Below are 17,306 nucleotides of genomic sequence, written 5' to 3' on the forward strand. Positions count from 1 at the left end.
ACTGATACTGGTATCGCGGAATATGAGGTTAGGTCACATTTCATAATATTTTTTTTTAAATTGTAAGCAAAAGTGTTAATCTAGTTAATTTTAAATATAAATATTCCATTCCGACGTGATACACAGATTTTAACTTCATTTTGTTGTCCAATATTATTAAATCAACATCAGAAAATTCATAGCGTTTTGCGTAAATAGTCAAAACCACGCATTAAAATAATTCGTAGGTATTTTAAAATTCAAATTTAAGATCCAAATTCACAGTACATTCGCAAAGAGTTCATGTCATATTTTATGTGGGTAACGCATTCCTCAACAACATCGAAGAAGTCTAACTTTCACATATTTTCCCGAAAACTTAGCTTACATACTCAGCTCACTCCTATGCAATCGCAAAAAAATTTAGAAACATGACTCTTTAAGCACATGTCGACAATACTTGATAAAGAAACCTTTTCGCTACCTTGACGAGAAATGAACATGAAAGCTCTCACGATCATAAAATTAAACATCATGTTAGAAGTCAATCTACATATATTTAAAACCATGCAATTGAAAACATTTCCGAAATACTAAATATTCTCAATGTACGGGTTTATGGACCAGGACTAAGGCAATTTTCGGACGAACAATTACACAGTGATACAGCAAAAAAATGCAGGGGTTCTCATATACCAATTCCATTTCGTTATAGTCCATAGAGTAGGAATATATTTTTAATTTTTCCCGATCACTTCGTTTAGTTCCTTTTTAAGAGCAAAAGATGTGAAAAAGAGCTATTTTTGAAGTTTTAACTTAAAAAAATATATATGTTTGGTAGTTTGCAACCGATTTTCAAATTGGATATTTTGTTTTAAAGATACAAGTGTTGTCTTTCAACCCAAAAAAAAAAATCCAAAATTTATGATTAATGTCTTGGTTACGGCCACAATTTTCACAATTTTTAATTTTCATACTGCTCTACGTTGGCCATGAAGCAGTAACTTTAGCTTTTATTACATTTGAAAAAAGGCACATTAAGTTGGGTTTCCAATGATGGTCAATTTATGATAATCGATGAAAAAGGTTATGAGTTGTGCTAAGTTTTATAAAATATAGCATATTTCTTCCATACAAAAACGTTCATGTTTCTGGTTTTCTTTGTAACAAGTTTAAAAAATGTTTATAAACATTTTTATATAAAAATTAATTTGTATGGAGAAAACCAAAAATTCGAGGAACATGCTATTAGAAAAATTGGCATAAATCATCCAGTTTTTCATAGATTTTTATTAAATAACAAGTTTTAGAAACCTTCATTTATCTGATTCTTCAGGAAAGTAATAAAAGATGAACTCACTGCCTCATGGCCAAAGTAGAGCATGATGAAAATGAACATTTTTTAAAAAAGTGTGAGTTTTTTTACTTAAACGACCGTAACTCAGACATTTGACCATAAATTTTGGATTTCTTTTTTTGGATTAAAAGGCAACACTTGTATCATTAAAAAAATATCGGATTTGAAAATCGGATGAAAACTACTGAACTTATGATTTTTCAAATTTAAAACTTCAAAAATGGCTCTTTTTCGCATCTTTTGCTCTTAAAAAGTAATTTAACGAAGAGATAGGGGAAAACTAAAAATATATTCGTACTCTATGGACTATAACGAAATAGAATTGGTATATGAGAACGGCTGCATTTTCTTCACTTTTGTATCACAGTGTTTTTTATAACAATAAGATATCAAAATATGTATGGGGGTCCGTGAAATTAAATAAATTCCTCAAGGGGTCCGCGAAGTAAAAAACGGTGGGAACCGCTGGACTAGACTATAGACTAGACTACAGACTAGACTATAGACTAGACTATAGACTAGACTATAGACTAGACTATAGACTAGACTATAGACTAGACTATAGACTAGACCGTAGACTAGACTATAGACTAGAATTTAGAATAGACCGTAGACTAGACTATAGACTAGAATTAGAATAGACTAGACTATAGACCAGACTATAAACAGATTATAACAGATTAAACAGATTATAGACTAGACTAGACTACAGACAGACTATAGACTAGACTATAGACTAGACTATAGACGACTATAGACTGGACTATAGACTGGACTATAGACTGGACTATAGACTGGACTATAGACTGGACTATAGACTGGACTATAGACTGGACTATAGACTGGACTATAGACTTGACTATACTGGACTATAGACTGGACTATAGACGACTATAGACTGGACTATAGACTAGACTATAGACTAGACTATAGACTAGACTATAGACTGGACTATAGACTAGACTATAGACTAGACTATAGACTAGACTATAGACTGGACTATAGACTAGACTATAGACTGGACTATAGACTGGACTATAGACTGGACTATAGACTGGACTATAGACTAGACTATAGACTAGACTATAGACTAGACTATAGACTGGACTATAGACTAGACTATAGACTGGACTATAGACTGGACTATAGACTGGACTATAGACTGGACTATAGACTGGACTATAGACTGGACTATAGACTAGACTATAGACTAGACTATAGACTGGACTATAGACTAGACTATAGACTGGACTATAGACTGGACTATAGACTGGACTATAGACTGGACTATAGACTGGACTATAGACTGGACTATAGACTGGACTATAGACTGGACTATAGACTGGACTATAGACTGGACTATAGACTGGACTATAGACTGGACTATAGACTGGACTATAGACTGGACTATAGACTGGACTATAGACTGGACTATAGACTGGATTATAGGCTGGACTATAGACTGGACTATAGACTGGACTATAGACTGGACTTTAGACTGCACTATAGACTGGATTATAGACTGGATTATAGGCTGGACTATAGACTGCACTATAGAGGACTATAGACTGGCCTATAGACTAGATATAAATACTAAACGATAGACTAGAAGTTAAGTATCAAGAAGTACTGAAAAAGGTACTTTAGTACTGATTTTTCCATGCCTGGCTCTTCATAATAGTACTTTTTTTATAGTTTTTATACTTGATTTCTTTAACTTGAAATGAATAAGAAAGAGTTTGAATTTACTTGCTGTGCTGTGAGGCAGCCAGAGAAGAGAGGCTTAAGCGCTGAAACAACAGCTGAAATTCCTCTATAGAGTCAAATGACAAATCATAACAAATTGAAAATAAAGCCAACAAGAAGTTGGCCAACAAAACGACTAATTTAGTCTGCAAATGAGCAGTCAAGTGAACGGTTTTTAAAAACGTCAACGCATTGTTTCAAATTTCCTAAATAGTTGTTGGAAAAACCAACATTTTTTTTGTAAAACAGAAAAGAAAAATTAAGAAAAAAAAGTGAGCTGAGAAAAATTTTAACAAAAAGAAATAAATTAATTTAATTTTTATAAAAAGAAAGAAAAACAAAAATATTTAATAAAATATATAAAAAAATAAATTTTTTAATTTTATAAGAAATTATATAAAAAAATAAAAAATTTTTTATAAAAATAAAATTACAAAAGAAAAAAATTTTCTCTCTTTTTCTTTAACATTTAGCCATTTTCTTTTGTTTAATGAGTGTGTGAGCGTGTTTCTTGTTTCTTTTTTTAATTTTCTTTTTTTTTTACTTTATAAATAAATTTTGTAGAAAAAAAGTGTGATAAAAACAAAAATTTCATAAATCAATTTAATTTATATTTTATTTTAAAGAAAATTTCAACACTGTGGCAGATAACTATTGTTTCAAAATTGGATTACTAAACCTATAAGACAACATTTTCCTTTCTATAATTTTTCATCTTTTATATATATTTTAAGGTGAGTTGGATTTATTTGCTGAATTTTTCATATATATATTTTTTTTGTTGGTCTTAAACCTGCCTTGTGAGTAACATTTAAAAAAGATAAAAACAAATATTTTTTTTTTTAATTTTTTTTTTTTCATCATAAATCTTGGCACAAGATTACAAAATATCTCAAGCGTAACTTTTTATAAAGAAATATATTAAAAAGAAACTGCAATACAAATAAAATTTAACAAATTAATTGAGTGAGTTTTATACCGGGACCGAATTTAAAATACCCTTCATGAAATATTTAAAATAAGTTGCATTTAAATGAAATCAAACAATTGATAAAATTTATATAAATAACTAATGTGCCCGGAGTGCTTCGCTGGCCTAATCGTTATTACCTTTACGTTGCTGTACATACTCTCAAAGTCCCCTTTTATAGATTTTTCGTTCGCTCTGGATTCTATATGTTAAATTTCAAATTTCTAGATTCTATATTATAGAAAATTGAAAAAGTACCATTTGAAAAGTGAAAAGTACCAAATACTTCCTTCTTAGAGTTTCCCATTCAGTCTGGACCCTGTCTGTGAAAGTACTATATGAAGGACGAACAACTAACAAAGAGTAATTTCTTATAGAATTTCATACCATCAGGAACTCCTCTGTAGAAAATGTAAAAAGTACTATTTTTGAAGGTAAAAAAAGTACCAAAAGGTAGCCTCTTATAGAATCTTATTCAGTCAGGACCGTTCATGCTTAATTTCATATATTTTGGTTCTATAGTAAAGAACATTTTAAAAATACTTTTTGAAGAAAAATTATATTGTCATTCAACTAGGACCGTCTTGGTTCTCAAAAAGCACCATTTGAAGAATGAAAAAAGTACCAAAAACATTTTCAATCAATCCGGATCAGTACCAAGATATCATTAGAAAGAAAGATTATACAGGACGACAAAATTTGAAAAAAGTCGAGACTAAGCTAGACGTTTCTAAAGGATTGAGCAATGTACATCATCTGGGATTTGAGATATCGTGTCCTGAAATTTGAGAAAACGCCATTTTTGAGACGTTATAACAGCGCCAAGACAACTTAATTTGTAAAATCTTGTAAGCCATCTGAAAGTCCACTTCATTGGCTTTAAAAAAGGCTTTTGGTATATTCATGAACTACTATTGTTCAACTATTGTTAAACATTGTTTATAAAAAACAAATATCTAGGATCCACATCTAACCGACGATGTTCCAAACGACTCAAAATCTCTTACTGATTCGACTTAATCATGTCTGTCCGTCCGTCCGTTAACGGATAATATCTCAGCAACTACAACAGATTTCAAAACAATTCAAAAGGTATTTTCATAGTACCAGTTCAAGAACAAAGAGCCCCTTATAGATTTTCATTTAAACAAGATCGTTTTGACAAGACCACGCCATTCGTCAGGTATTTAGTTATCGACATGATGATGTGCTATATTAGTGAAATATTAGCTATAATCTGAAGCCAAGAAAGATCTCAGTAGGTCATTGAGTCTAGAACTAGATAACTTATCAAACTTGTATATATTGTACATAGTTGCTAGGGTTCTATAAATCGACTTTCGAATAATCGAACAATCGACTTTTTGTCGAAAAAAGTCGAAGTCGACTATTTTGTTCCAAAAAAGTTGATAACTCTACTATCGTCTATGAAAAAGGTCGAAAAGTCGACTTTGTAAATAAAAGTCGAAAAGTCGAAAAAAGTCGAAAAGTCGGAAAAAGTCGAAAACTCGAAAATAGTAGAAAAAAGTCAAAAATAGTCGTAAATTTTAAAAAAGTGGAAAAAAAGTCAAAAACTCTAAATTAGTCGGAAAACTCGAAAAAAGTAAAAAAATAGTCGAAAGAAGTCGAAAAAATAGAAAAGTCGGAAAAATTCGAAAAGTCGGAAAAAGTCGACTATTTATAAAATACTAAAAGTCTAAAAGTCGACTTTTAACTAAATGAAAAAAGTCGACAAATCGACTTTTCATAAAATACAAAAAGTCGAAAAGTCGACTTTTCGTTTCAACTATAGAACCCTATTAGTTGCCAAGAAATCTATTTATCTTAGTGGCTTCCAGAGAAGTTGAACGTATCAAACTCTATAGAATAGACTACAGAGAAGACTATACTATAGGACGGACTACTGACTAGACCATAGAATAGATTATAGTCCAGATTATATACTGGACTATTACAAAGACTATAGTCCAGGCTATTGATAAGACTATAGTCCAGACTAGAGACTAGGCTATAGAATTTGGAAATACTAAATATTAAACTATAGACCATGGAAGTACCAAAGTTTATAGAATAGACTACAGGGCAGACTATAGATAACATTATAGTCTATACTATAGGACAGACTATATATTGGACTATAATTTAAACTATAGAATAGATTACAGTCCAGAATATATATTAGACTATAGTCTAGGATATAGATAAGACTTTTGTCCAGACTAGAGACTAGATTATATTTCAAACAGTTTAGACTAGAGACTGGGGTATAGTACATAGACTATAGTCCAGGCTATTAATAAGACTATAGTCCAGACTAGGCTATAGAATTTGGAAATACTAAATATTAAACTATAGACCATGGAAATACCTCTTTAGAATAGACTACAGTGCAGACTATAGACAACATTATAGTCTATACTATAGGACCGACTATATATCAGACTATAATTCAAACTATAGAATAGATTAGACTATAGTCTAGGATATAGATAAGACTTTTGTCCAGACTAGAGACTAGATTATATTTCATTCTAATCTGTAGTTCACATTATAGTCTAGACTATATTGCTGATTATATACTAAGATCATGGACCATAGACTTGACTTAAGACCCGACTATAATCGAGATTATAGATAAGACGGTAGTACAGACTATAATCCAGTCTGTAGTAAACAATAGTCCGACTGCAGTTGTGTACAATTTATAGTCCAGACTATAGACTAAATTCTAGTCTATACTATATAGCAGTTTATGGACAGGACTTAACCCTATTTCAGAAACTTACAGTGACAAGGTTCTGAACATTTCTAAACAATATTAAATAAAAAACATTCGCTGTGCTAAAAGTGCCATCAGAGGCCTAATATGGTATCAGTTTCCAATTTCTCTAGGGATAATTTTTTATTATATATATTTTTTTTAAGATTTCAAAATAGTTTTTCAAAAACTATTCCGAAAAAAAATATAAAAATATTTGTGTTAAAATTTTAAATTAATCAAATTGAATTTAACCTAATTTCGTTAACTAGTAGAAATAGTAAACCGATGGTCGGTCACCTTGTATAAAATAATTTGACCAAAAGTGCACAATTTTACGTGATGTGTTTTTTATGAATTAAAACAATACACAGACACAAGTGTAATTTGCAATAATACAAGGGTATTTGGTAAAAAATAGTGAAGATTACAACCTGCATTTTTAAATAAATAATTATGAAAAATTTAAAAAAAAATAAAATTTGAAATAGGTCTATCAATTGAAGGTCAAGTAGGGAAATGAACAAAACGTACTTTTAAAATTTTTAAAATTTAATTAAAATTAGGACTTACCTAATTTTCATTTAATTAGCATAGATTTTATTTATCTGAAAAGAAAATTAAAAATATATGTATTACTATAGACATAGAAAGGAAAATACATATTGTAGCGAACTATAAACATGAAATTCCAGTTTCGTAGCATTGTCGACCTAGCAAGACTGGTAATGACTTATTAAACTACCTATTTATAAGCGAGCATATTAAATTATAGCCTCCAATGCAAGTTTTTGTTGGGACTCTAATTCAACCCACTACTTTAGCTGATTAAGGTGACAATATGTCATGAAAACTTAAAAACTCGTTAAACATCATAATGTAATGATTTATTAAGTAAGTGAAGTGAATTTTCTATAAATTGCTTACTTATATTTCGTGGGTGTAAAAATGTGCCTTAAATAGATATACACTCAAAATATAGTAATAATAATTTTCTCAAACAAGTACAGAAATCCCAGACAGATAAGCTAGTACACTACCAACTAGTCTAGATTCTTTGCTAACTTCTTTGCTTGATATATTTAATTAATATAAATTTGTACTTATTTTAAGTAAGAAATTTTTAATGCTAATTTTCTTTCTGTGTAGACGATATATTTACAAAATGAAAAAGTAGCTTAGATAACAACAATATTAACTGTTAAGGTATGTATTTCCTATTTGTAATATAATTATATAAAATTTTTATATTAAATATACAACCTTCAAATGACCTTGTGGTTTCAAGTTATTAAATAATTTGTTAAAGAATTTGAAATATGCAGTTTTTAACGGGAAAAGTTATGTTTACGCAATTTTTATTGTTTCCTCTATATATTCGTGAGTCCAGCATAGGCTACCACCAGAGAGGTCATAAAAATTCTTGGAATTATTTAATTGAAAGTAATTTACTAATATCTAATTTTATTATCGATATTAATATGAAAGGAGTTATAGGTTTGAGTTATAATGGGATTTTTAATTTTGAGGAATAGCAATAAAAGACCTAAGGTCGATTATGGACCGATCCTATTTAATACTATATCGCGATGCCCAATTTCACACAGGCGAACAAAAACTTGAAAAAAGAATCGAAGTGTATACTTCTCTAAAGGATTAAGTCGGTTCCTTTATTTTAAAGTCGACAGATTAGAATAGATTAAATGAAGATGTCTCAGCGCTATTATAACATCCTAAACATGGCCAAAAACTGAAGTATATCCAACTTTAGGATACAATATCTAGATCAACTATTGTATAGTCCAGACTATATACGATACTATAGTAAAGATGATAGACGATACTATAGTCCAGACTATAGACGAGACTATAGTCCAAACTATAGACGAGAATATACTGCAGACTATACACAAGACTGTAGACAAGACTATAGTCCAGACTATTGACGAAACTACAGTCCAGATTATAGACGAGACTATAGTCCAGAATATAGACGAGACTATAGTCCAGACTATAGACGAAATTATAGTCCAGACTATAGACGAGACCATAGTCCAGACTATTGATGAGGCTATAGTCCAGTCTATAGACGAGACTATAGTCCAGACTATTGATGAGGCTATAGTCCAGACTATAGACGAGACCATAGTCCAGACTATAGACGAGATTATAGTCCAGACCATAGACGAGACTATAATCCAGACTAAAGAAGAGACAATAGTCTGGACTATAGACGAGACTATAGTCTAAACTATAGACGAGACTATAGTGCAGACTATAGACGAAACTATAGTCTAGACTTTTTATGAGACTATAATCCAGATTTTAGACGTAACTATAGTCCAGACTGTAGACGAGACAAGAGACCAGACTACAGACGAGACTATAGTCCAGACTATAGACGAGACAATAGTCCAGACTATAGACGAGACTATAGTCAAGACTATAGACGAGACTATAGTCCAGTCTATAGACGAGACTATAGTACAGACTATTGACAGGACTATAGTCCAGACTATAGTCCAGACTTTTTATGAGACTATAATCCAGACTTTAGACGTAACTATAGTCCAGACTATAGACGAGACTATAGTCCAGACTATAGACGAGACTATAGTCCAGACTATAGACGAGACTATAGTCCAGACTATAGACGAGACTATGGAGGAGACCATAGTCCAGATTATAGACGAGACTATAGTCCAGACTTTTTATGAGACTATAATCCAGACTGTAGACGAGGCAATATACCAGACTATAGACGAGACTGTAGACCAGACTATAGTCCAGACTTTTTATGAGACTATAATCCAGACTTTAGACGTAACTATAGTCCAGACTATAGACGAGACTATAGTCCAGACTATAGACGAGACTATAGTCCAGACTATAGACGAGACTATAGTCCAGACTATAGACGAGACTATAGTCCAGACTATAGACGAGACTATGGAGGAGACCATAGTCCAGATTATAGACGAGACTATAGTCCAGACTTTTTATGAGACTATAATCCAGACTTTAGACGTAACTATAGTCCAGACTGTAGACGAGGCAATATACCAGACTATAGACGAGACTGTAGACCAGACTATAGTCCAGACTATAGTTGAGACTATGGTGAAACCTTCCTACTATTGTAGCGAAAGAAATGGCCAATATTTCAATACATAACTATAATCATACGACAGCTTCAATATTATTATTTTTGTAAATATATTTTAAATTTAATACTATTTTGCATCTGTCAAGGTAACATTGTCGTCATCTTTGACATTTTGTTAGAAGAATATAAAGAAAATAAAACTTGAAAAAAAGTCTAAGTATTTTATGGTTGAAATGAAGGCTATATGTTTGGATTTAAATTCAAAACTGTTTATTGATGGAAATTAAATTCTTAGTTTTATAACATGTTTAGCATACAAATTTAAATGATTTGTATATTTAAGAACAATAAAATGTCACAGCAACAAGTGTTATATAATTTTAAATGAATACAATTTATTTATTTAATTCCCGAACGAATGAATTCTAGTAACGAAAATTGAGTAAGTTTAACTAATATATGATTATGATTAGTTGATTCGTACGGCCTCTGATTTTTGTTAAAAATTACAGAATTTATTTGTAAAATTTTGTTTCTTTATTTCTATATGCAATTACAAATTTGTTCAACACTTAATTCTGTTTTTTATTAGTTTTATCATGTAATCATTGTTAATTACTTTTACATGGTCGACTGATTTTGAAACCGCATTTGAGACATGCGTAATTATATTACTGCGTTTAATACTATATTTTTAGAAAGGAAATTGTAGGCTGAGTACCATTAACAAATTATAACAATTTAGAAATGGTGTAATCGCTGAAAAAAGATAATTTATACCAAGAAATTGTTATAAATATTAATTTTCAAAGACCCATTAAATATCAGCAAGATAAAAACGAAACCTCTTAAAAATCTGCCTCTAATCTATAAATGGTTCCATTGACTAGATAATAATTTAGTCTATAGATAAGTCTATTGACTAGAGTATAAACTAATGTAAGGACTAGTCTATAGACCACTATATAGATTAGTTTAAGACACATATTTATGTATATGGACCAATCTAGCTAGTAGATGGATCGGTCTACGACCCACATATGGAATAGTATTTTGGCTACTCTATAGTCTCGTCTCATCTATAGTCTGGACTAAAGTCTCGTCTATAGTCTGGACTATAGTCTCGTCTCATCTATAGTCTGGACTAAAGTCTCGTCTATAGTCTGGACTATAGTCTCGTCTATAGTCTGGACTATAGTCTTGTCTATAGTCTAGACTATAGTCTCGTCTATAGTCTGGACTATAGTCTCGTCTATAGTCTGGACTATAGTCTCGTCTATAGTCTGGACTATAGTCTCGTCTATAGTCTGGACTATAGTCTCGTCTATAGTCTGGACTATAGTCTCGTCTATAGTCTGGACTATAGTCTCGTCTATAGTCTGGACTATAGTCTCGTCTATAGTCTGGACTATAGTCTCGTCTATAGTGTGGACTATAGTCTCGTCTTTAGTCTGGACTATAGTCTTGTCTATAGTCTGGGCTATAGTCTCGTCTATAGTCTGGACTATAGTCTGGACTATAGTCTCGTCTATAGTCTGGACTATAGTCTCGTCTATAGTCTGGACTATAGTCTCGTCTATAGTCTGGACTATAGTCTCGTCTATAGTCTGGACTATAGTCTCGTCTATAGTCTGGACTATTGTCTCGTTTACAGTCTGGACTGTTGTCTCGTCTACAGTCTGGACTATTGTCTCGTCTACAGTCTGAACTATATTTACGTCTAAAGTCTGGATTATAGTCTCATAAAAAATCTGGACTACAGTTTCGTCTATAGTCTCGTCCATAGTCTGGACTATAGTCTCGTCTATAGTCTGGACTATAGTCTCGTCTATAGTCTGGACTATAGTCTCGTCTATAGTCTGGACTATAGTCTCGTCTATAGTCTGGACTATAGTCTCGTCTATAGTCTGGACTATAGTCTCGTCTATAGTCTGGACTATAGTCTCGTCTATAGTCTGGACTATAGTCTCGTCTTTAGTTTGGACTATAGTCTCGTCTTTAGTTTGGACTATAGTCTCGTCTATTGTCTGGACTATAGTCTCGTCTATAGTCTGGACTATAGTCTCGTCTATAGTCTGGGGTATTGTCTCGTCTACAGTCTGGACTATAGTTACGTCTAAAGTCTGGATTATAGTCTCATAAAAAGTCTGGACTATAGTCTCGTCTATAGTCTGGACTATAGTTTCGTCTATAGTCTGGACTATAGTCTCGTCTATAGTCTGGACTATAGTCCCGTCTATAGTCTGGATTATAGTCCCGTCTATAGTCTGGATTATAGTCTCGTCTATAGTCTGGACTATAGTCTCGTCTATAGTCTGGACTATAGTCTCGTCTATTGTCTGGACTATAGTCCCGTCTATAGTCTGGACTATTGTCTCTTCTTTAGTCTGGACTATAGTCTCGTCTATAGTCTAGACTATAGTCTAGGACTAGTTATGACTAGTCTGTGGATCAATCTTTGGAGTACTCTGCGACCAGTATATGACTAGTCTATGAAGTAGTCTGTGGATCAGTCATGGAATATGGAATAGCATTTTGACTAGACAATGCACCAGTCTATGGACTATATGATTAACTAGATAGACTATAGACCAGCATATGGACTAGTCTACATCCAGTCTATATAATAGACAATGCACCAGTCTGCGGACTTGTCTATTGACAAGACAATACGTCAGTTTGAGGACTAGTCTATTGAATAGAGAATGCAACAGTATATGGACTAGTTTATGACGAATATATGAATAGTCTACTGACTAGTCTGTGGATCAATCTATAAACTACTCTACGACCAGTCCATAGACTAGTCTATGGACTAGTCTATGTCCATACTATGTATGTATATACTACTATATACTACACACCTTGTTTGCAGTAGAATCCATAACTATTCAACAGATTTAAGCAATTAGATCGCACTGCTGAACATGCAATTGATTCCGATGAGAATGGGGCGTAGTTGTAAAATAAATCAATTCATTTTTTATTCAATATTTTATATAACTTAATTAAATTTTTATGATAAATGAATGACTCAATCTGAAAAGAAGTAATCCTCAAGAGTTTCACCCTCAACACAAGAGAAGAAGAAATAACATAAATTAAACATTCAATAAATTAACAATAAATTGCATTTAAATTGTTTAAACTAAGTATTTGTGTGTAGTATTAAATAACAAATTATTTTTTGTAAAATAAACACATAAAAAAACAAATGCCAAAAAACATAAAGAGAAAAAAGAAAAACAAAATAAACTAAAAAAAAGTTAAAATAATTTTACTTTTTTTATTTTCTCTATGTGGGGAGACACAAATAATAGCAACAAATAAAGGCAAAGAAATATATTTTTTTTGGTTTAAAGTAGATTTTTTTTATGATGGAAAATGAAAGCAGCAGCAGCAGTATTTAAGCAACAAAAGCAATAGCAGCCACCAACCAACAACTATAAAAATGTTTAAATGAAAGTAAAATTGGCATAAAAGTGTTATAATTTTCTTACAAAACTAAAGAAACAACAAAACTAGCAAGCAAAAAAAAAAAACATAATTTTTTTAACACGCTAAAGTGGAGGTTGTTTTTTTTTAATTTTTTGTTTGTTAAAAACTTTATAAACGACTTAAAACACACATTTATATGCTAAATTATTATGGGAGCCATTTAAACAAAATATTAGTGAAATATGATAAAAATACAAAGTTTTCATTTTTACAAAATTTCTGCTATTTAGGGTTGTTTTTAAAAGTGTTTTTTAGTTTAATCACTAAATATTTAGTAATGCCTAGTAAGTCTATATTTATAATCTATATTTTAGCCTAAAGTCTAATCTATAGACTAGTCTCTATTATATAATATAAGTTAATATACAGTATTATAGACTAGTCTAGAGTAGCACATAGTCTAGTCTATAGTCTAGTCTATAGTCTAGTCTATAGTCTAGTCTATAGTCTAGTCTATAGTCTAGTCTATAGTCTAGTCTATAGTCTAGTCTATAGTCTAGTCTATAGTCTAGTCCATAGTCTAGTCTATAGTCTAGTCTATAGTCTAGTCTATAGTCTAGTCTATAGTCTAGTCTATAGTCTAGTCTATAGTCTAGTCTATAGTCTAGTCTATAGTCTAGTCTATAGTCTAGTCTATAGTCTAGTCTATAGTCTAGTCTATAGTCTAGTCTATAGTCTAGTCTATAGTCTAGTCTATAGTCTAGTCTATAGTCTAGTCTATAGTCTAGTCTATAGTCTAGTCTATAGTCTAGTCTATAGTCTAGTCTATAGTCTAGTCTATAGTCTAGTCTATAGTCTAGTCTATAGTCTAGTCTATAGTCTAGTCTATAGTCTAGTCTATAGTCTAGTCTATAGTCTAGTCTATAGTCTAGTCTATAGTCTAGTCTATAGTCTAGTCTATAGTCTAGTCTATAGTCTAGTCTATAGTCTAGTCTATAGTCTAGTCTATAGTCTAGTCTATAGTCTAGTCTATAGTCTAGTCTATAGTCTAGTCTATAGTCTAGTCTATAGTCTAGTCTATAGTCTAGTCTATAGTCTAGTCTATAGTCTAGTCTATAGTCTAGTCTATAGCACATAGACTAGACTAGTCTATAGTCTAGTCTATAGTCTAGTCTATAGTCTAGTCTATAGTCTAGTCTATAGTCTAGTCTATAGTCTAGTCTATAGTCTAGTCTATAGTCTAGTCTATAGTCTAGTCTATAGTCTAGTCTATAGTCTAGTCTATAGTCTAGTCTATAGTCTAGTCTATAGTCTAGTCTATAGTCTAGTCTATAGTCTAGTCTATAGTCTAGTCTATAGTCTAGTCTATAGTCTAGTCTATAGTCTAGTCTATAGTCTAGTCTATAGTCTAGTCTATAGTCTGTCTATAGTCTAGTCTATAGTCTAGTCTATAGTCTAGTCTATAGTCTAGTCTATAGTCTAGTCTATAGTCTAGTCTATAGTCTAGTCTATAGTCTAGTCTATAGTCAGTCATAGTCTAGTCTATAGTCTAGTCTAAGTCTAGTCATAGTCAGTCTATATCTAGTCTATAGTCTAGTCTATAGTCTAGTCTATAGTCTAGTCTATAGTCTAGTCTATAGTCAGTCTATAGTCTAGTCTATAGTCTAGTCTATAGTCTAGTCTATAGTCTAGTCTATAGTCTAGTCTATAGTCTAGTCTATAGTCTAGTCTATAGTCTAGTCTATAGTCTAGTCTATAGTCTAGTCTATAGTCTAGTCTATAGTCTAGTCTATAGTCTAGTCTATAGTCTAGTCTATAGTCTAGTCTATAGTCTAGTCTATAGTCTAGTCTAGTCTATAGTCTAGTCTATAGTCTAGTCTATAGTCTAGTCTATAGTCTAGTCTATAGTCTAGTCTATAGTCTAGTCTATAGTCTAGTCTATAGTCTAGTCTATAGTCTAGTCTATAGTCTAGTCTATAGTCTAGTCTATAGTCTAGTCTATAGTCTAGTCTATAGTCTAGTCTATAGTCTAGTCTATAGTCTAGTCTAGTCTATAGTCTAGTATATAGTCTAGTCTGTAGTCTAGTCTAGTTTATATTTGTTTTATTAAGACTGGTCTTTGGTATAGCTTATAGTCCAGTCTATAGCGGAGTCTAAATTATAGACTATACTCGTAGTCCTGACTATAATAGAGCACTAGATAAATACTACAGTATTTAGTTCTAACTATAATCATTCAGTAGCCTTTATTATAGTGCTTACTATAGTTGAAGGACGATGGCATTTACTATAGTCGACTATATTTGTGTCTATTCCCGAGACCCCGTTTATGTTAGTTTTTCAAATATTTGCTAAGAGTGCAACATAGTTGTTTTACTTACATATATTATATTTCTTGTTAATTTTGCATAAAATTTAAATTTTGAATATTTAGTCAGTTGGAATAAAAGTACAATTAATTAATTTTAAGACTATAGTAAACAAAACTTACAAAAAAAAATTATAAACAAATAAAATGCAAAACAATAAAAACCAGAGCTATTTACAAGAGGTTTCTGAAACTAATGAATAAAACATTTTACAAACCGAACCTAACCGGAATTGCAATAATGTGAATTTATGGTAAAAATGGCAAAATTTTCTATCAAATGAGGAAATCGCAAAAAAAAAATATAAAAACAAACTAAAACAAAAACAATATTGTAAATTGTAAAATAAAATAAAAACAATACTAAACATATAAATATAAAATATAGTAAATATCGAAATAAACAAATGAAAAAAAAAATTACTCTGCAAATATAAAAACTAAAGTTTCACTTGTTGTTTAATGCAAAAATAGTAAAAGAAAATATCGGATGAGAAAGCTTAGACGGACTAGCCAGATTATATGAAAGCTCTATACAAAATATGTACTGGGATGTAATATGAATCGATTCTCACAATATAAATATTGTAGATTTTTAAGGGATTATATTAGGATAACAAAATGGAAACAAAATCCGATTATAGTTTAGAGTCTATAGTCTAGAATCTAGACTATAGACTTGGTTTTTCCCACAATAATATAGGAAGTAGTCCAGACTATAAACTGAGCTATAATTCAGAATAGGCTTTAGACTGTTTTGATTACAGTCTTATAGTCCTGAGACTATATATGATTACTAGAGCCTAGTCTTGGCTATATAGTGGACTATAGTCCTGACTATATAGTTGTCCAATAGCTATAAAGTGGGCTATAGTCCTTACTATAGACTAGATCCTAGTCTTGGTTATATAGTGAACTATAGTCCTGACTATATAGTGGACTATAGTCAATAGTCCTAGCTATATAGTGGACTATAGTCCTGACTATATAATTGACTGTAGTCAATAGTCCTTGTTATATAGTGGGTTATAGTCCTGACTATAGACTAGTCTATAATTCAGACTATAGACATGAATATATACCCAGTTACCGATCTAGCTATAGACTTGCTAAGGGTCTTAACTATGTAAAACCCTAATGGACACAAAAAAAATATACTGTGTAATTTAGTAGGAGGATGTAGGACTCATAGTAAAGTTACAAACATCACAATAAACTAATAATAACTATAGCAGTGTAGGGTATTAAAAAAGCAAAAGTGTAAAAAACATAAATACTATTTTATGGTCACAACAATAAAGTTTTTAAAGGAAATTCAATTGATACTTAGAAAAAAAAACTAAAGAGAGAAAAAACATAATATTGTCACATTAAATTAAATGTCATAATAGTTAAACAAAAAACCAAACAAGTTTTAATAAAATCTAACAAAACTCTGCTTAAACTTCTACAAATAGCAACAACAACCTCAAAAACCATGTTAAAGATGAACACATGCATAAAATGAAATAATTAAATTAATATTGACCTAAAATAACAAACTGGTATAATAAATTTAAAGCAAAAAAAAAAACTAAAAATAAA

At 31.1% G+C, this 17,306-nt stretch overlaps 1 protein-coding gene across 2 annotated transcripts in view; it reads left to right on the plus strand.

Moving 5' to 3' along the window:
* The first annotated feature begins 3,104 nt into the window (after nt 1-3,104).
* The window catches only part of LOC119605855 (nucleolar protein dao-5), a 47,483-nt gene continuing 33,281 nt past the window's right edge, over nt 3,105-17,306 (plus strand). For both annotated transcript variants that reach the window (XM_037959178.1, XM_037959179.1), the window contains exons 1-2: nt 3,105-3,354; nt 3,709-3,816. The gene's annotated coding sequence lies outside the window, so the exon portion shown is untranslated. The remainder of the gene's footprint in view (nt 3,355-3,708; nt 3,817-17,306) is intronic.

Source organism: Lucilia sericata, unplaced genomic scaffold, assembly GCF_015586225.1.
Source record: "Lucilia sericata isolate MDLA Ls3-8-SP2 unplaced genomic scaffold, ASM1558622v1 Contig000527F_arrow, whole genome shotgun sequence".
NCBI lineage: Eukaryota > Metazoa > Arthropoda > Insecta > Diptera > Calliphoridae > Lucilia > Lucilia sericata.